The sequence below is a fragment of the Capra hircus genome, chromosome 13 (genome assembly GCF_001704415.2).
Source record: "Capra hircus breed San Clemente chromosome 13, ASM170441v1, whole genome shotgun sequence".
Taxonomy (NCBI): domain Eukaryota; kingdom Metazoa; phylum Chordata; class Mammalia; order Artiodactyla; family Bovidae; genus Capra; species Capra hircus.
The window spans coordinates 34,529,818-34,551,667 of record NC_030820.1 but is presented as its reverse complement, the minus strand read 5'-3'; the positions used below and the strand labels follow the sequence as shown (position 1 = coordinate 34,551,667).

At 42.4% G+C, this 21,850-nt stretch overlaps 1 long non-coding RNA gene across 1 annotated transcript; it reads left to right on the top strand.

Annotated features, from left to right (window-relative positions):
• On the top strand, positions 14,400–20,989 carry LOC108637383. Its single transcript, XR_001918999.1, has 3 exons — positions 14,400–14,533; positions 19,853–20,617; positions 20,759–20,989. It is a non-coding gene; the product is annotated as an uncharacterized LOC108637383 (long non-coding RNA).

Genomic DNA, 21,850 nt, shown 5'->3' with positions numbered 1-21,850 from the left:
AGGTTGCCCTAGATTTCACCAGTGGGAGCCCCTTTCTTTGGGACCCATAGCCTTTTTACGTGACACTGTGAGTCTTTGATCACCACTTTGTTTTCTGGCACAAACTGTCCCAGACTCATCTTATGTCTCTTCTGACTCAGATCTGAAATCAACCATTTCTCCTGGGCACTCTAGTTTCTTGAAATGGGCAGCAACATTTAGAAACCAAACTCTGGGTGCCATGTATGCTCACTGCCACGTGGTGCTCATAGGGCCCATAGTCACTTCACTGAACAAAGCCGGGCGATGTTTCCAAAGTAATCGTGAGGCCTTAATGAGTTTCCCACACAAATGTCATAAGATAAGGCTTTTCCTTATCTTCTTTTATATTTTCATGTCTTTTTTTTCTTACAGAGAACCTTTTATTTCTTAAGATTCATATATTTGCTTATTTGCCTTATCCAGAATAAAAATAAAATTGTTTTAGAATTATAAGACTGTATTGGTCAGGGTTCCTCTAGAGAAACAGAACCAATAGCTTTTCCTCTCTGTCTCTCTGTTTGAGATTCGCTATAAGGAACTGGCCCATGCAATTATGGAAGATGACAGGTTCCAAGATCTGCAGGGTGAGTGGACAAGCAGGAAACCCAGTGGTGTAGTTTCAGTCCGCTGAAAATGGACTCAGTCCATGCTGGCAGGCTAGAGACCCAGAAAGAGTCAGTTCTTCAGTTTGAGCCCAAAGACAGGGAAAAAATCATGTCCCAGCTTGTAGGCCACCAGGCAAAAGAAGGTCTCTCTTAATTGAGAAAAGAATCAGCTCTTTTGTTCAAGTCCTCAATGAATTGGAGACTCACCCACCCATTAGGGAAAGCCATCTGCTTTACTCGGTCTACCAGTGAAGTCTTTTTTAAAAATAAATTAATGTCTGGCTGTGCTGGGCTCTCATTGCTACACAGGCTTTCATTAGTTGCAGGGAGCGGGGGCTACTCTTCATTGCGGTATGTGGGCTTCTCCCTGCTCAGCTTCTCTTGTTGCAGAGCACGGGCTGTAGGTGGCACAGGCTTCAACAGTTGCCGTGAGCAGGCTTAGTTGCCCCTCGAAACATGGAGTCTTCCCAGCTGCTGCTGCTGCTGCTAAGTCGCTTCAGTCATGTCCGACTCTGTGCGACCCCATGGACAGCAGCCCACCAGGCTCCCCAGTCCCTGGGATTCTCCAGGCAAGAACACTAGGAGTCAAACTGTGTCCCCTGCATTGGCAGGTGGATTCCCAACCGCTGGGCCACCAGGGAAGTCCTACCAATCAAATTTTTATTTCATCCAAAAACATTCTCAAAGATCCACCCAGTGACAGTGATACATGATTAATCATTACAAATACCAGTATTAGAATTACCAACAAATCTAGGAAGTAAAGTTTCAGCTTTCTTGGTCATTCTTTTTACCTTAGAATATACTCCATTAAAGATGTCAGAGATAAAAGTGACTTAGATTAGTCAGAATCAGACTTAAATAATGTCTGACATCTTAAATGATGTCCTTAAAATGAAAAGTTACTTGAAAGAGTTACTTTTCAAGGGTGGCTATTTTCAACTTAATATGTATTTAAGTTTACTTGCTTCTGTTTGTATTCAATTTTAGAGTTTAAAAAATCCACTTGGATTTAATTTTGGGGTTGTTTTGCATATCTAAAACATTTAAATGGTTCAAAAACCAAAAAGATATAAAGAAGTATACTCCAAGATGTCTGACATCCACCCCTACTTCCCATCCTGTTTCTACTCACTTATCAAATTGATCATTCTTGTGTTTTGGGTTTTTTTCTGCAAATATACTATATGCTGTTTACTGAGATTGTTTCCTAATGGAATCCTGATTTTGATCAAATCCGCTGTACACATGTCCTAGAAGGCAGAGCAGTGCTTGACTAGCACAAAAACATCTGGACACATGTTGTTTGACAAATTCTTGTTAATTACCTGACCTCAGTCAGCTATTCATATGATTATATTTAGATTTGTTTCACTGGACTTTAGTTTAAAAAAAAAAACCCATACATATCTTGTTATTTTGATTTACATGACTTAATTATTATTTCTATTTTAGCAAACACATTTCCTCTCTAAATTCAGTATTTCCTGACAAGGATGAGACCCTGGAGAATAGAACACAGGAAGTCACGAGGTACTTTCTTTGTCTACTTAACAGAGAAGAGACTTCAGTTGTACTAATAACGTAAGGAAAGACCTCGGCTTTGGCCCCACCCCGATTCACGGAAGGAAGTGCTCATCTCCACCTGCCAGGATGTAGTCTAACAGCCAACCCCTTAAAGGAGGAAAGGACTCTTTGAAAACATGGAGCTATCAGTAGAATCTCAGTGTTGCTTTTAGCCTAGCCAGGTGGTACACAGTTGCAATCGGTCATATTTCTGAGGCTATGAAAACCCAGTTGAGACTGTGCAAGGGATGGATTATTTAAAGGAACAGAACAATGGCAATAGAGCTGTGTCTGGCTTCTTGAAACTGTCTGTATTACATTCAGTACTTCACTTGCTGGAAATGTTTCCACCTGTATGATCTCAGCTGGTGGCTATGGTAACTACGAAAAGCAGGGCAAGAATTATTATACATCAAAAAAGACAGGAAGATGGTAAAACCAGCAGTCATGGAGCTGGAGCTCAGGGAGTCATTGATCTTTCTTTAGTATGTCAAGTATCATCAGTTCAGTTCAGTTCAGTCGCTCAGTCATGTCCAACTATTTGCTAACCCATGGACTGCAGCACACCAGGCCTCCCTGTCCATCATCAACTCCCAGAGTTTACTCAAACTCATGTCCATTGAGTCAGTGATGCCATCCAACCATCTCATTCTGTCATCCCCTTCTTTTCCACAAAACAGTGGAAACAGTATCAGACTTTAATCTGGGGGGCTCCAAAGTCACTGCAGATGGTGACTGCAGCCGTGAAATTAAAAGACACTTACTCCTTGGAAGGAAAGTTATGACCAACCTAGACAGCATATTGAAAAGCAGAGACATTGTTTTGCCAACAAGGGTCCGTCTAGTCAAGGCTATGGTTTTTCTAGTAGTTGTGTATGGATGTGAGAGTTGGACTGTGAAGAAAGCTGAGCACCGAAGAATTGATGTGTTTGAACTGTGGTGTTGGAGAAGACTCTTGAGAGTCCCTTGGGCTGCAAGGAGATCCAACCAGTCCATCCTGAAGGAGATCAACCCTGGGATTTCTTTGGAATGAATGATGCTGAAGCTGAAACTCCAGTACTTTGGCCACCTCATGCGAAGAGTTGACTCATTGGAAAGGACTCTGATGCTGGGAGGGATTGGGGGCAGGAGAAGAAGGGGACGACAGAGGATGAGATGGCTGGATGGCATCACTGACTCAATGGACAAGAGTCTGGGTGAACTCCAGGAGTTGGTGATGGACAGGGAGGCCTGGCGTGCTGCGATTCATGGGGTCGCAAAGAGTCGGGCACGACTGAGCGACTGAACTGAACTGAACTGAACTGATGAGACTGGATGCATCACCAGATGCATTTAGTTTTCTGAATGTTGAGTTTCAAGCCAACTTTTTCCCTCTCCTCTTTCATTTTCATCAAGAGGCTCTTTAGTTCTTCTTCACTTTCTGCCATAAGGGTGGTGTCATCTGCATATCTGAGATTATTGATATTTCTCCATGCAATATTGATTTCAGCTTGTGCTTCTTCCAGCCCAGCGTTTCTCAGGATGTACTCTGCATATAAGTTAAATAAGCAGGGTGACAATATACAGCCTTGACGTGCTCCTTTTCCTATTTGGAACCAGTCTGTTGTTCCATGTCCAGTTCTAACTGTTGCTTCCTGACCTGCATACAGATTTCTCAAGAGGCAGGTCAGGTGGTCTGGTATTCCCATCTCTTTCAGAATTTTCCACAGTTTGTGGTGATCCACACAGTCAAAGGCTTTGGCATAGTCAATTAACCAGAAATAGATGTTTTTCTGGAACTCTCTTGCTTTTTTGATGATCCAGTGGATGTTGGCAATTTGATCTCTGGTTCCTCTGCCTTTTCTAAAACCAGCTTGACCATCTGGAAGTTCACAGTTCATGTATTGTTGAAGCCTGGCTTGGAGAATTTTGAGCATTACTTTACTAGCATGAGAGATGAGTACAACTGTGTGGTAGTTTGAGCATTCTTTGACATTGCCTTTCTTTGGGAAGTATTGTCAAGTATGGACAAAGGCTTCAGAGAGGACACAATCTCTTTAGGCCAAAGTCTGATATAAAATACACAACTACCTTGTATTACAAATACTCAATATGTTATTTATCTATTTCCATGTAACAAATAACTTCAAAACAGAGTGAATTAAAACAATAAACATGGGTTATCTCAAGTTTCTGTGGGTCAGGATTTTGTTAGTAGTTTAGGTAATTATCTCTGACTCTCTCTAAGATAAGATATCTTATCAAGATAAAGTGTGTGCCAAGACACACCCAAATTCAGATACCTAAGATTGATTCATCATAATCTCTGGGGTCAAACAGGCATCACAAGGCTTCTAAAGCTTCTTAGGTGATTTTAACGTTCAGCTATGATTGAGAACCATTGCCCTAGCCTTTGGTTTACCTTTTTTGGAAGGGAGGGAAATGGTGCTATTTTCTCCAGAAAATAAAAGATTCAGTGGAAGACTATTTTTATTGCTTACCCAGGCTGTGTCTTAGTTGGATCTTCCTGAAAGGAAAAATATAGGTTCAGTTCAGTTCAGTCACTCAGTCACATCTGACTCTTTGTGATCCCATGGACTGCAGCACGCCAGGCCTCCCTGTCCATCACCAACTCCCAGAGTTTACTCAAACTCATGGCCATTAAGTCGGTGATGCCATCCAACCATCTCATCCTCTGTTATTCCCTTCTCCTCCTGCCTTCCATCTTTCCCAGTATCAGGGTCTTTTCAAATGAGCCACATCGTCATATCAGGTGGCCAAAGTATTGGAGTTTCAGCTTCAACCTCAGTCCTTCCAATGAATATACAGGACTGATTTCCTTTAGGATGAACTGGTTGGATCTCCTTGCAGTCCAAGGGACTCTCAAGAGTCTTCTCCAACACCACAGTTCAAAAGCATCAATTCTTCTGTAGGTAATACTTAATGAAAGTGAAAGTGAAGTTGCTCAGTCATGTCGGACTCTTTGCGACCCCATAGACTGTAGCCTCTCAGGCTCTTCTGTCCATGGGATTTTCCAGGCAATAGTACCGGAGTGGATTGCCATTTCCTTCTCCAGGGGATCTTCCCGACCCAGGGATCGAACCCAGGTCTCCCACATTGTAGACAGACCCTTTACCATCTGAGCCACCAAGGAAGTCCAATACTTAACGAGTACTTCATAATGCTCATTATGTAAGAGAGTTTTGGTGAGTCAGCTCTCTCTTACTAATCCCCTGTGTATGGAGCTGTATTCAGAGTTCATGTGGGGGTGATGTCATTGTCTCTTTTTGAAGGATCTGTTAGTCATTCACTTTCTTAGTCTTTTTCTATATGGCAATATCTTTAACATCATTCTTGTATGAAAATTTAATTAGGTATAGAATTCTAGGTTGACAGTTATTTCCCCTCAGCATGTCTGACCTATATAACTGCCACTGAGAAGAGTAATTTTAGCCAAATTATTATTCCTTTATAAGTCATATGTTTCTTCTCCTGTTGCATTTATTTTCTATTTATATTATAGCAAATAGTGAGAATTTGGGAGATCTTTATGTATGAGAATAATGTATTGTCTGACTTGTGAGTTTCTTCCTCAAGAGAGATTATAGATTTCTTTCTGCCAGATGGTTCAGGGCCTATCAATGGCTCAAGATAACACTTTATGTTAATTTCTAATCTTGGACAGTATAGACTATGAGTGTGCTATTGTTTCCAATCTCAAATCTGCGTGAGAGGAGGCCTATGGTTTGCAAAATCTTAGGGAAACATTATTTTCCTATCCAGTCCACAAGCTGAGAGAGACAAGATTCCTAGTTGTTCACCTGTTTTTGTGGGCAAATTTCAGATTTTTTTTCAGCTCTGAAGAATTCCAGTTTTATGTGGAAGTGGTATCTCCAATCCCACTCATCTTATTTGTGGGATTCCTTGATAACTGAATCTAAAATTCTATTCTCTACCCTCCATTGCATTCACTGCTATGATATTCAGAGCCTTCTTCAGGTTAGGCCCTGGAATTTACCTTAAGTTTGTGTACTCAGCTTCATATCTGAAAAAAATATATACATTTGATCTATTATTATTAGATTTTTGTGTTTGTGGATTTGTTTTCAAGTTATCTGCTATCTTATCCTACTATTTTTGTTGTAGTTATTTTCTTTAGCTTCTGCTATTTTAGTTGTGATTTCCACAAAAAATGTTTAAATAAGATAAAAAATTAACAGGTAGCTAGGAGATTTTTACAAGTTTCCTCTAATTTTTAATTCATTTCTAATTTTGTAGCCTTGGAGATAATGAGGCCCATTTTTATTCCATCAGTTCTTAGAAAATAGTGATTCTCTGTTTTCAGGGTACAAAGTCATATATATGTATATGTGTATATATATATATATATATAATTGTATATGTGTATGTGTTGTGTGTGTTCAACCTTTTGTTAATTGGGTTTGGATCCTCACCGTTTTGCCTGTTAGAGCTCCCAGGACTGAAAAGAGTTATTTAAATTGTCCTATTATTATTGTATTTTTATTTATTCTTCCTTGATTGTTCTAGGCATATGTAAAATGTTTTCTGCTCTGTTTCTGCTGTGTTGTCTTTGTTGTTGCTGTTTTGTTGTCATTTTGTACTTGAAGGTCAATTATAGCCTCATTTTGAATCATTCCCTTAATCATTATAAATTGTCCCCTTGGTTTCATTTAGTGCTTTTTGTCTTGAGTTCAACCTCATCTCCTATTAAAGTTAAAATATCCACTTGCTTGTGTTACAGTATCTGCCCATCCTTTTATTTTTAATATTTCTGGTTCAATTTATTTTAGATACTGCTCTTTTGTGTACTACATAGTTAAGTGAGTTGCTTTAAGCTATTATGGGGGTGCTTTTTTAGGTTACAGATCCATTTATGCTTGTTCTTATAACAGATTTAGTTGGTTTTAATTTTTTATCTTCTGCTTCTGCACTTTAGCTTTGTTTTCCTTTCTTTTTTACATTGTTTTATGTTATATTATTTCTATGTATTATTTTATGTTATATTTTATTCTCTTAGTAATTTGAAAGGTTCATAGATGTGTTTTCATTTTTCCTATTGGTTCCCCTTGTAATGCTTCAGTCTGTTTAACCAACCCCTAATATATTGATTTAACAATGTTTTCAATGTCAATATTTGTTAAATTCTAGTTGTACAACCCATTGCTTCTCTTCCCCTTCTTTTAACTCTCAAGCCTGGTCATTATGTTCTTTTATTTCCTCATTTTGAGAACCCCGTTTTGCTAGAAATAGTGAACTTAAGCTGGTATTTTGTCTTTACCAGTTAGGCTGCTATGACAAGATGAGAAATAGCAAACATGCACTTCCACCCAAGAATCCTACTCCACCACCACCACCCCACCCGCACCATTGTTCATTCTGTCATTGACCTTTACATTGTTTATCTCAATGTCTCTTCAGTCATGACATGCTCAGGACAAACCCTTTGGCAGCAAGGATCCCAAACTTTGGGTGCCTAAGGACACCTGACTCACAGACCTTAACCCAGGTCTCCTGCATTGCCTACAGATTCTTTACTGTCTGAGCCACTAGGGAAGCCCAAGGGGCCATTCTCCAGGGGAGGCATGAAATCACAACCTCAGCATTGCTCTGCATGTACTGATGTATAAGTACCACATGAACCGATTGTGCCACTGGAGCTCTTGAAATTTGGAAAGTATGTTTTTTGTGTGTTTGTTAGTGGCTCAATCATGTCCAACTCTTTGTGACCCTGTGGACTGTAGCCCACCAGGCTCCTCTGTCCATGGAATTCTCCAGGCAGGAATACTGGCGTGGGTAGCCATTCCCTTCTCCAGGTGATTTTCCTGATCCAGGGATCGAACCTATCGAACCCAGGGAATCTCCCACATCATAGGCAGATTTTTTTTACCATCTGAGCCACCTGGGAAGCCCACAAGTTCTCCACCCACACATAAGTAATTCAGAAAGAAGTTCTAGGCAGACTCCAGGAATCTGCGTTTTAAACCAGTATTCCCAGTGAGTGTGTTGCAAGGGTTCTGGAGGCCTCACTCTGAGAGCGTCCTGGTCCTGAAGCCTGAGCATTTGCTGCCTTGGTCAGTGATCAAGAGGGTGGAAGTGACAAGCACATGGAGCTGCTGTTGCATTCTGTTTTGCCCACTTACATGTTTCATGTTTCTTCTTTGTTGCCTTCATACAGACTGAGGACAAGAACGGTGGTGGTGTGCCAGGGGAACCACTGAAATAGAGTTTTTAGCCTCTGTGACTTACTTATCTACACTATTCATCATTGAGGAGTAGACAAGAAAAGACAAGCCAATAGCTTATTTATACCATAAGTACTCCTTACATATGCAGAGATGGCCTTTATAAAATTCAAATTAATTTTGCATTTTTTCCAATATAATTAAGAAAAATGATGTATGTGTATCTCTGAGAGATGGCCTCATAGGGTGGTTTGACATGCAAGTTCTTCCAGAGTTCAAATCGCCATTCCACTACTTATGAACTTGATCAGTTTCTCACATACTCCAAGCCAGGATTTCCTCATCTATAAATGAGGAAGAAGGTGGTCCAACCTCCCCCACAGAAGCCTTGTTAGGATCAAATGAGATAATACATGTAAAGTGATTGACACAGTGCCTGGTCCACAGTAAACCTTTATCATCATCGTCATCCAGAGGAATGGCTGTTCAAGTGCAATTCCTGATATTTAGGAAGATTGGCAGTTCTTTACACAGATGGAAAAACTTGGATACCTCAAGATTTTGTTATATTTCTTAGGCACATCCAAACTCCTTTATCTCACTGTCCATCTATTCCTTTCTCCATGCTCCTTGGAGCTGCTGGTTTCAATTTCAAGGAAAAATATCAGGGTCGGATGAAAGGAACTGAAGAAAGTTCAAGTATTTTTGTTGGAACTGCTAGCATTCTGTGAAAGCTTTCTCTGGCTTGCATGTGGGGTGGGTGTTCAGTGACCGTTGAGGTTTTGTAGAGCAAGGTGGGGCTATCCAGGGGACAAACAGGAAGCGTGGCCACCTCTCCAGGCTGTATGACTCCAATTTCACATCTAAACCTGCACTCCGACTTCTGGCGAGAACAATACCTGTCCCATGTTCTGTTCAAAGGTCATGTTGGAATGAACAGAATGTCTGGAGGGTAGGGACAGACACCATCACTGTTATCAGGGCTCTCACAAGAGCCTCCTCCTTTGTTCCAGCCATAAGGCTGATGCCAGACCTGGGGGACAGGGGAGCTTGTCCCTGCTCCTGAAGCTACGCTGTGAAGTGTGAACAATATGTCAGTGAAGATAAACCACAGTTCCTAGTGGCTCCTTTTCCAAGGCTGTCAAGGCTGCACCTGGCTCTCATTTCCATGTCTTTCTGGTTTCCTGACCCTTTTGCCTCATCAGCTCTTCCTGCCCCACCCCTATCCCCCACCGTCTTGTTCCTCTTAGGTAGTTGCTGTCTCTCCAGTAGCTTTGCTCCAGTCTCCCCATTCTCAACAAAATCTCTCCTAGACGGGCTCTCTCCTCAGCAGCTGTCCCACCTGCCCCTCACGGGCTTCCACAGTCTCACACGCTGTCCTAAATGTTGCTCCAGGGGCACTTTGCACTGCTGTTCATCATTGCGTTTCCTCACCTGTCCCTCGACTTAATGGTCAGATAAGCATGGCCTCCAACTACCAAACCCACTGGACCCCTTTCCATCCAGTGTTTGGCAGCATTTTGACACTCTACCTCCTTTGGTTTCTGCACCTGTATGCTGTCCTGGTAAACGATGTTTTTCAAGATTTTCTTTTTGATCTTTTCCCCTTGCAGCACTCATTTGACTCTGGTGATGTCATCCTCTTTCATGACTTCAGATCTGGGCCAAATCAGTGAAGAGTGGTCATCCAGGCCCCTGTTTCCAACTGCCCACGTGAATGTTGTGTTTGTTTTTTATCCTTCATTCCATTAATGTGATGTATCACCACATTTATTGACTTTCATATGTCAAAACATACTTGCCTCTCAGGTTATCCCTGATCATGGTGTATGATCTTTTTAATATGTAGTTGAATTTGGTGTGCTAGTATTTTCTTGAGGATTTTTGCATCTATGTTCTTTAGGCATATTGGCTGTAATTTTCTTTTCTTGCAGTTTTCTTGTCTGGCTTTGATATCTGGGTAATGGTGGCATCATAAGATGAGTTAAGAAGTATTCTTTCATGTTCAATTTTTTTGAAAGAGTTTGAGAAGGATTCGTATTAATTCTTATTTAAATGTTTGATAGATTCTCTGGTGAAACCACCTGGTCCTGGACTTTTCTTTTTTCTTGTTTTTAACTTTTTATTCTGCATTGGGGTATAGCCAGTTAACAGTGTTTTGGTAGTGTCAGGTGGACAGTGAAGGGAGTTAGCCATATGTATACATGTATCCATTCTCCCCCAAACTCCCCTCCCATCCAGGCAGCCACATAATATTGAGTGGAGTTCCACGTGCTATACAGTAGGGCCTTGTTTGTCTTCTACTTTATATATAGCAGTGTGTACATGTCTATCCTTCTAGGCCTTTCTTTGCTGAGAGGTTTTTGATGACTTATTCAGTCAGTCTCCTTATTCATTATTGTTCTGGTTAGATTTTCTATGTCTGCGTGATTCATTCTTACGTGTTTCTATGATTTTACCAGTTTCTTCTAGCTTACCCAATTTGTTGGTTCAGAGTAGTCTCTTGTGATTCTTTGTATTTCTGTAGTATCCATTTTACTTATTACGGAGTTCTGTTCCCCTTTTTAAGTTCTAGTATGGTAGAGTCAACTTTTGCAGCATAACAAATAGCCGTGAAATCTCAGTGTTCTAAAACAGCAAGTATTTGTTTCTCACTCACGTGTATGTTGAAAGATTGGGGCGGCTATCTTTCAGGCTGAGAATCAATCAGGTTTGATCCAAGTGTTTCATTCTTTTATGGGGCTGTAGCCGCCTACAGCATGTTATTCTCGCGATGTGTCTTAAGGTCTAATCTCAAAACTAGCTCTGCTCTATTCTGTCACCAAAGAAAGTCACAAGGTCAAGCCCAATGTTAGTAGATGAGGGTGATGGGAAGGAGACGTATGGTCTACCACCCTGACACCTTTCAAGGTTGTATAAAGAACCCTGCCTTCTGATTTATTTTTTAGGAGTTGATGTTGGGTCATTTATTTCTGTCATCTATTAAGAGTTAATGTTGTGCCAGTTCACATAAAATGTAAGAATTTTGCAAGTATACACCCCATTTTCCAGCCCCATCTGTTAGGCTACAGTTGTTATATGTAATATAACTGTAAACATTATGCACTCAAAAATACAAAGTTTTTCTTTTATTTTGAACAATCATATGCATTTTCATGAAATTAAGAGGGAAAACTAGCCTTATGTTTATTTAACATCATTACCATTTCCAGTCTTCTCCATTTTATGCAGATTCATACCTGTTACATTTCCCTTTGTCCTAAAGAGCTTTTATTGTAGTCCAGTGCTGCTGACAAAAAATGCTCTCTCACTCTCCTTTTTTTTTCCTTTTTATCTGAAGTGACTTTATTTTGCCTTCATTCTTGAAGGATATTTAAGCTTCATATAGAATTCAGTGTTGGTATTTTTTCTCTTTCAGTCTTTGAAGATGTCGTTCCACCTTTCCTGTCCTCCCTTTTTTCTAACTGGTCCCTGCTAGCCTTCACTCTATGACCCTATTGTCCATGCTGGAACCTCCATCTTTTTCAAGAATGTTGCCTACCTTGTTTAGAGATTCATTCTTAAGTTTTATCCCGGGAGAACTGCCCTAATCATTTGTGAAATGGAAATATACTAGACAGGGGAAGGACATGGCTAGCCCCTTAGTTGTGTAGGCAAAAGAAACAACAGTGCCTTTATTTCAGATGATAGGTCTGTATATTCAGAAAATTAAAGAGGTCCTCATATTAGAATTAATAAAAGCCTAATTCTAATACAAGTGAAGTGAAGTGAAGTCCTCTTTAATTTTCTGAATTAAGGCTTTCCTGGTGGCTCAGATGGTAACGAATCTGCCTGAAATGCAGGAGACCCAGGTTTGATCTCTGGGTTGGGAAGATCCCCTGGAGAAGGGAATGGCTACCCAGTCCAGTATTCTTGCCTGGAGAATTCCATGGATAGAAGAGCCTGGTGGGCTACAGTCCATGGGGTTGCAAAGAGTTAGACATGACTGAGTGACTAACACTTTCACTTCTTCATATTAGTTTTAATAAAAGAATTGTATAATATAGCCAGATATGGTATAAGCTTATGAAATCAATACCTTTTCTTTATGCTAACAATATGAAGTTGGAAGGTAATTTTTTTATAAATACCACTTATAGATAGAAAAAAATAACACATTTAGAAATAAATTTTTTAAAAAGCTCAGCATGCTTATGAGTATAACTGTCAAATATTGTTGAAGAACATAAAACAAAGCCTATATAAAGAGTTAATATTCTTAAATGAGAAGATTTAATTATAAAAAATGATCTGTCATTCCAAGTTATATTAATGTTATTTCAATGGCATATCCATTTTTTTGAGCTAAATAAAGTCATTACATAATTCATATGGAAGAATACATGTCTAAAAACAGTAGGAGAAAATAGAGTTTGATATTAGATTTATGAATATATGGGAACTTAGCATACATTAAAGTGGGACTTTGAGCCATATTAGGAAGGATGACTTATTTAATAAACAGTTCTGGCTAGGTCACTATCCATTAGTACTAAAGATACTACTTGTATTATATAACTTCTTAGTAAGACAAAAAATACTGAAACAATGAATGAAAGAAAAAATGTGCAATATGATAACTATATATAATTATATATGTATGAATATAAATATATATATACAATTTTAAAATAATTGACTACATACAATTTAAAAATAATTATATAGCAAGAGACACACTAAATAGAATCCAAAGGCAAATACTAATATACTAGGGAAAATATGATCTACACACATGATGATCATATGTACACATGTAACATATAGTACATATATACAGTGATCTCTTCTATAGAGAGCAATCATATAAATCAAAAAGAAAACAACATACAACTGACCCAACAGAGATGGCCATATATTCTCAGATCATAGTTCAGAGTTGCTTCTGGAAAGCAGCTGTCCAGAAAGCAGCTGTCCAATCAGGAACCCATTTCCCCGGCCTCTCCCTATTTGTCTCTAATGACATCATATGACTAGTTCTCACCAAAGAAAGTGGTTGCGTCATTGCTATGGTGAGACAGTCAAGGAAAGGTGTTGATTTTCCATTCTCTCCATCTAAAGCTCTAAGGAATGGAAGAGCCAGAAGATGGAAGAAGCCCACATCCCTGAATCATCTTGAAAGCTGCCCAGCAAGCAGGGGTGAACCCTGGAGATGCTCAAATGCTCCCGGGGGGTTGGCCCAAGGAGGGAGAGAGTATAGCCACTGAAATCTAGCTGCTGCTGGTACCTCTGGTACCTTGGAGCATGGCTGGTACCGGCATCAGGGATGGCGGGGGTAGCTGGAGCCTTCTTTGTTGCCGTGAAAGCAGCACTGATGGGAGCTGGAAACTAGAAAGGAGGCCCCTTTCTCCTTCCTCCCACCTGCCAATTTCCCTTACATGCCCCCCAAGGAGCACAGCCCAACAAGAAGCCAGTTGGCAAGGGAGCTGGAGAAACGGAGTTTGGGGAGCTCCGCCCCATTTAGAGGGGGTGGGCTCAGAGCTGAGAGACAACAGGTTCACCCCTGAAACAAGAGAACAGAAGATCTGGGGCCAGGAAGCCTGGGCTCTCAGTTCTGCCAGAAAGAATGGCCTGTGAGAGGTTGCCTAACCGCCCGCATCACATCTCAGTTTCCTCATTTACAGAGCGGGGGTGACATCACTGGCCTCAGAAGGCGGCTGTGAAGATGAAGAGTCAATATATATGCAATTGTTTTGTAAACTCCACATGCTGTTTTAATGCGGGTGTTTTTATGATGGTCAGTCTTGTTGAAAAACCGCACAGGGGAAGTGTATCTGAGTACCCACGGGGTTGGGCCTCCTCCCAGAGATCCAAGTTGTGACCAAGCCTCCTTCTCAGAGGTTTAAACATCTTCCAAGTGGAGAAAAAAAAAAAGAGTTAGTTGCTCAGTCACGTCCAGCTCTTTGTGACCCCGTGTACTGTCGCTCACCAGTCTCCTGTGTCCATGGGATTTTCCAGGCAAGAACACTGGAGTGAGTAACCATTCCCTGCCCCAGAGGATCTTCCCAACCCAGGGACTGACCCCAGGTCTCCTGCATTGCAAGTGGATTCTTCACTGCCTGAAGCGCACCTCCAAATCAGGTGGTGAGCTGTGATGCTCTGCTCTGCTCAGAAGCCCAGGTACCTGCAAAGCTTCCATTTCAAGATCTGCTCTCCAGGAGAGGGTGAGATTGATGGAAAGAGTAACATGGAAATGTATATTACCATATGTAAAGTAGATAGCCAACGGGAATTTGCTGTATGTCTCAGGAAACTCAAACAGGGGCTCTGTATCAACCTGGAGGGGTGGGATGGGGAGGGAGATGGGAGGGAGGTTCAAAAGGGAGGGGATAAATGTATACCTATGGCTGATTCATGTTGAGGTTTGACAGAAAACAACAAAATTCTGTAAAGCAATTATCCTTCAATAAAAAAATAAACTAAAAAAAAAAAAAAGGATCTGCTCTTCAAAGCCTGAGCCTGGTACCCTCAGAGACTGGAGGGCCAGCTGCACAGAGACCCCTCCCAAAGGTTTGGATAAGCCCCTCCTCCCACACCTGGAGCCTGATGGCTACAGCTCTTCCCTTTCCTCCCAGCCCTGCATCGAAGTTCCTTCCTGCTGTGCACAACCCCTGGGCTATCTGAGCCTGCTCCGCTGCTCTTTCAGCCTTCCAATGCCTGAGGCATGGGTTCTGTGCATTGAAATACCTGGTGGGCCTTCTCTTGCCCTGACTAGAACCTGGCTCAGAGAGTATTTAGGGTACCAGAAGGAGAGGATCCCAGAGATAGGAACATGGACTGGATTCGCCTCTATCTTTGGCCTCAAAAGCAACGCTGAGCTCCTTGCCAGTGAAACACTGGGTATTGGCAACTTGTGCGTATACAGTGGTATCGTGATTAATTAGTATTAGCTGTGGTTGCTTGCAGCAAAGTGGCTGTTGAAGGCAAGGCTTTGAGAAACCAGATGGCCACGTCTGTCTACCTGAGAGAACTTACAGAGAGAAAAATGACCAGTTCAGACCTTTCAACTTTGAGCTCTACTTGTGGTAGAATGGCATACAGTGTGTAGGATATAAATGGTTTCCAGAACCTACAGAAGCTACTCCTACACGAAGGAAATACAAAGTGCAGCGACTTGTCTTTCACTTTGAAGATAATATCCTGACATGCTTTCTTTGTTAAAATTTTATTACTGGAGTATAGTTGCTTTACAATGTTGTGTTAGTTTCTACTGTACCTCAAAGTGAATCAGCCATATGTGTACATATAGCCCCTTTCTCTCACCAGCCCCCATCCCACCTGACAAGATTTTGAATGCCGAAGACCCTGCAAACTGGAGAAGAGGGGTGTGGTGACATCCTAGGATGAGCACCAAGTGCGGGGATGTTTTTGTCCTTTATGAGTTCTCACTGAGTGGCATTCACAAGAGGCTCACATTAATTCAATGAGTACGATGATGCTCTGCAACGTTGGCCAGCTTTCCCTGCAGCCACACCGGTGCTCAGTCCGTGGGTCCGTGTACAGAGTGGCCGTGGTGGCAGGGATGGGAGCCCTGCATCTTCTCCACATCTCAGCCTTTTCCTCACTGTGGCTGACCTGTTTGCCAAGTGCCTGACCCACCAACAGCAGAAACACATGCAGAGCTCTGGACAGGAAATGACATCACTCCTGGAGGCCACCTGCAGGGACAGTGATTCCACTGGACCCTTCTATCCTATTAAGGAGGGAGAAGCAATTTATGCTATTGGAAGGGAGCCCTTATTCTAGACGGGGTTTTCCTTTTGCCTGAAATACTTCTGCACCATCACCATCCATGGGCACAAGGACTATGCTATCTGCTGTCATTGTGTCCCTCACAGCTTCGATTCTGCCAAAGAACTCATTTCATAGCAAAAGAAGCACAGCCGTGAACTTGTGGGATGTCTCATCTTTCCATGTGTCTCATCACCCAGAAACATCTGGCTTCATAGAAAGAGTGGTCCTCAGAGGAGGCAGTTACAGTGCAAAGTGAGGGACAAAGAAGACCTGAGGCACTGACTACCACTCTGCAGTGTGTGATCATGGAGACCTGGTGTGGTTTCCCCCATAGCCAGAGTTGAAGGGTCTAGAAACCAAGCAATGAAGATGGAGTTGGCTTCCATCACTAGTAAATCTCCTGGAGTATTTGCCTTCCCATCTCAGCAACTTTGGGTTTAAAGTTCTTAGCTGATTACAGATGCCTGCTTCCAGCAGGGAACACAGTGCCACCATCAGTTTGACAGTTGGGACTTCCACCTGGACATCTGGACTTTCATACCACTGAACCAGTAAGTGAAGAAGGGTTTGCCCCCTAGCTGGAATGATTGATCCTGATTACCTAACATAAAACGAGGCTGCTGCTACACTGTGGGTGGAAGATTCTCTAGAGGCGTGAAGTCCCATAACAAGAGTTGGTCCCATGAAGTCCTATAAGAGTTGATGGAAAATTCTAGTAACCTAAGAACGATAAGACTCAGAAGAGTCCATCCCTTAGGAATGAAAGTAGGAGAAACAAAGTATGGAACTTGGACTGACAGAGAAACTGGCTATCTGTGGGGAAAGGGAAGAAAAGGGTTGCAGAAATCAGCAGTGGCCTGTGTCTCATCTAGAAAGGAAGATGGAGAAGCGGTGCTTTGTCCTCCTCGCTTGTCATCACATCATTTCATACCAGCCTGTTGTCAATGGATAAGTCTATCATGTCTGACTCCAGGTTACAGAGATTCAGGTGGGATTGCAACCAAACCCAAAGAGGAATTCATGACAGTATGAGACGGGGAGTTAACAGTTGGGACCTGATGTTTCACCTTCAGTAGGAAGAGGGTCCTTCTTTGTGAGACAGACTAATGCACCTGGTAGGGCAGAAGCGAATCCTCACTGTTGTAGGAAACCTCCGGTAAGGTAGACAGTTGCGTTTGGCTGTTGCTAGCCAATCAGCTGTTGACTGATCAATTGTCCATCAGCTCTGAGACCATGCTTCTCTATACTGCTCTGTGATTTGGGGGTTGAGGCTCTGAAAACTGCATTTCCTAGCCTCCCTTGCCAGCTTCCCACTAGGTCTGTTAGTGGTCAGCACTAGAGGGGATTTGGAAGGTAGAAGAGGAAGGCAGGAGAGACAGGAGCCTGTGTCCATGTGTCTGGAGACCAGTGGAATAGCACTTTCCTCCAGAGACCCGAGCAACAGCGCCATGAGGCCCCCTCATCCCAGTTCACAGCTGGTGACACCACCTCTTCCATTTCATTTCTCTAGGTGGCTTCCGCAGTTATTAGTTTCTGGGTTCCTCTAGCACCTCATTTTGATCTTTCAGCTTTCCTAACACTGATGTCACCAATTTCCTGTGCTAATTAAAACTTTTTTGTTTGGAGTAGTTGGTATGATTTCTGTTTTCCTAACTAGATTTAGTATTGTTACTCTCTATCTTATTATAAAAGAAATGCCTGCTCTACCTGTCTATCTATCTATTCATCCGACTCATCAATTCATCTATCTATCTCTCTAGCATCATTTATCTAACACAATCTAATTTACCTAAAGAGGACAGCAGGCAAAATGATGTTTGTGAATGATTCCTGGGGTCAGAGGTGGCTTTCATCCAAATTTCAAAATGACAGAGCTTGCTTTTGCCCCTTTTCTTCCTCCTTTGGTCTCTATCCCTTCATCTTGGGAGTCTAGAATCACACATCCCCTCCCTTCCAAATCTATGCCCCTTTCCTGCCAATTTCTTCTAAACCTAACTGATAAATAATTGAAAGCTTATGAAGAAAGGTGCAATGATTTTGGAATTGTTGGTACTTTAAGAAACACCCTTGAAGTCACCAAAGCTTTTCATGTTCAAAGGAACCCAACAAAGTGACTAGAAGCCAACTTGGCCAATTACCGTGAAGGGTCACACTGGTTCACCCTAGTCAAGACACTGAGTGGGTTCCATGGTAGTAGGTCTCTGAAACTCTGGAGCCTCTGGAGATGATGATATGCTTTAAAAAAAGAGACAGCAGCTGAACATTGTTCAGCTTTTTTTTCAAGTACTGCAAACACCAGACGAAATAAATGATGTTCCAGAAAGATGATCATATGCAAAATACTCCAGCCCTCTTGGACCTGATTTTCTCTTCCTGGTAACATCAAGAAGGGAGAATAGCCATCGACTAGCAGCCTGAGTGTGTGCAGAAGCCAAGAACTTCCTCTGTGTTATTTACTTTAACATGTATCAAGTAGGATGATTCTGCTGCAAGTAACAGGTAATCCAACTCAAAATTACTTAAGTAACTCAGCAATTCCACACCTACTTATAGATGCAAGAGAAATGAGAGAACTATGGCCATATAAAAGTTTGTACATGAACATCCATAATGGCATTATTCATAATCGTTAAAAGGTGGAAATGACCCAGATATACTTCAAGTGATAAACGGATAAAAAAAAGGTGGTATATTTACACAATGGAATATTATTTAGCTATTAAAAAAAAGAACAAGATATATGTTTGTATGAGATATGCAGCAATATAAATGAACCTTGGAAACATGCTAAGGGAATGAAGCCAGTCACAAAAGACCATTTTATTGTATTATTTCATTGATATGAAATGTCCACAATAGACAATTCTGCAGAGACAGGAAATAGTAGATGCTTAACATCCGGAGTGGGGGGATGGGAGGATTGGGAAGCAATACCAAAATGTATATGGGATTTATTTGGAAGGGGGTGAAAATGTTCTAACAATAATTTGTGGTGATGGTTGTACAACACTGTGTGTGTCTGCATGCCTACTAAGTCGTTTCAGTCATGTTCAACTCTTTGTGACCTTATGGACTGTATCTGGCCAGGGGGATTCTCTGTCTGGGGGATGGATTCTCCAGACAAAAATACTGTGAATATACTAAAAACCATTGAATGGTACATTTTTGAGAATATGTGAATTATATTTTATCTTACCATTACCCAAAAGTTGCTAAAATAATAAAGGAATTTATTTCTTCCATAACAAGAAGTCCAGAATTAGATCAGTTTAACGGCTGATCATTGGAAGGATTGATGCTGAAGCTGAAGCTCTAATACTTTGGCTATCTGATGTGAAGAGCCAGCTCTTTGGAAAAGACTCTGATGCTGAGAAAGATTGAGGGCAAGAGGAGAAGAGGGCGGCAGAGAATGAGATGGTTGGATGTCATCATGACTCTGTGGACATCAGTTTAAGCAAACTTTTCAGGGAGACAGTAAAGGACAGGGAGACCTGGCATGCTGCAGTCCGTAAGATCGCAGAGTTGAACACGACTTAGCAACTGAACAACGACAGTTGATTAATTCAGCAGTCTCACCAAGTCATCAGAGACTTAGCTTCTCTCCGTCTTGTGGCTCTGCTGTCCTTAGTTAACTGCCCTGCATCAGATACAGACATCCTGGAGTCAGAAAAGAGAGTATTCTTTTCATGTGTCCCTTTATTTCAGGAAGAAAAGCCTTTCCCAGTAGGGTCCAGTCTCACCATCCGTCATATCTCACGGACCAGAATTGCTCTCCTACCAAACACCTACCCAGTCATCAGGATGACCTGGGCTCAGAGCAATCAAGTTTCACCCTGCATCCTACAGAAAAGAGGTAGGTACTGGAATTAACCAGAGTTCCGTCAGTTTGGAAGAGGGGGTTGGTGACTGTCAGAGAGGCTACCCCAGCAGCTGCCGAAAATGATGTAGGAAAGAGAATTTCCTTTCAGGAGGAATGGGAGCAGAGTGAGCTATGAATTTATATCTCTCTCACTCTCCCTAACATCTATTATATTTGTCTATCATCTATATCTATCTATCCATTCTGACTATTCAACCACCTAACCAACCCTCCATCCATCCTACGTATGTAGGTATGCATGTATTTACCTATTCTTTCTATCTCTCTATCTGTCTCTCTATCTATCATCTCTATCATCTACCTACCTACATACCTACCTATCTGTACACACATACAGATTTCAAATACCTGTACTTTTGACTTCTTAGAATTAAGAGGTATGACTTTTACTTCTTTTTTTTTAACTTCCATGATTTTCATTTTCATCAAAGTGCCCCAGGTCTGGCAGGGTTAGAAGGAGGAACGCTGATGCAACCAGTTCAGCTGGCATTCCCCTCACCTCCTCGGAGCATGCTGTGGCCCTGGGGCCCAGTTTGCTCACCTCCTCTCTTCTGGGCCAGCTCACCCTGGGCAGCAGAGGGGAGGAGAAGGTATGGCTGAGGTCACCTGGGCAACCACACTCCCTCCACTCCCACCCCCACCCCCACCTCTCTGCCCTCCCCAAACCTAGCGGACGTGAGCTCCCACTACTTCCCCGCCCCGGTCCCATGTGGTTGTGTTTAACTCTGTAGAATTTTGAACCCACCTCAAGCTGTGCCAGTGGGGAGATCAAAGTCCATAAAGTGAATGTATTTCATAAACGGTGAACTTCTGCGAAGAAACCAAACTCATTTAAGCCAAAGCCAAGGGGAGTGTGATGCTTTGACTGATGAATGAAAGGAAGAAAGAAGCTTGTTTCCCCTGTGTGTTATTTGGGTTCTTTTTTTTTGTTTTTAGAAGACTGTTTATTAAAGGCCTCACTTTAAAACAAACACAGAGAACTCTCGTGTTCTTTTTGTAACCACGACGGAGCCCTTTGAAGCAGTGGATCCTAAGTGTGAGAGCGGACGGCTGTTTGCCCTCTCCTGGGCCCTGTGTTTAGTTAGCTGGGTCTTGAAAACTCTGAACCTCTTTCACCCTTGAGAGAGGTGTTCGGTGTGGACTCTGAAAGCAGAGGGAGGGGAAGATGGCGTCAGGACTTGGCACCTATATTCAAGCTTCTCTGCAAACAAGACCTGAGCCCAGAACGCTTCTTTCCCTGCAGGAGATCCGCTGGAGTCAACTCAGCTGCCCTGCTGGGTCCCCTCCCTGCTCTCCACCCAGCGGTGTGCGGTCCTCGATAAAATATCAGCTCTGGGAGTGGGGAGGGGCCCCCATTTCCTTGGTGACTGGTCCCAAGGTGGCCTGTGGCATCCACAGCACCCTGAGTTAGAGACACCAGCATCATAACCTCCCCCTCTGCCTCTCCATGGATCTTCCCCTCCTGGGCCTGGGAGTTAACAGAACAACATTTCAGCACATGTTTCTAAAGGGCAGTTGCCCCACCATGGGGAAAGCTCCTCCTCTTGTTTCCCCGTCCCGCTGTGGAGAGCCTGGCTTCCATCTTCCCCGCCCCACAGCGATCACCGGGCTATTCTGGTCACTTCCTCGGACAGTTCCTTGAATTGTTTCGATGCCATTGTGTGAGTCACTGAGCCCGGCTTCCTTTCCCTTCTCAGGCAGCTGGGAAAATCCGGCTCCCTCCGTATTTTCCTTTGTTAACTGCTGTATCCTGAAGTTGGTCAGGCCTGGCCAGGCAGGGGCGATATGAGCCGTGGACCCAGCGGCCAGCTCTCCCGGGGATC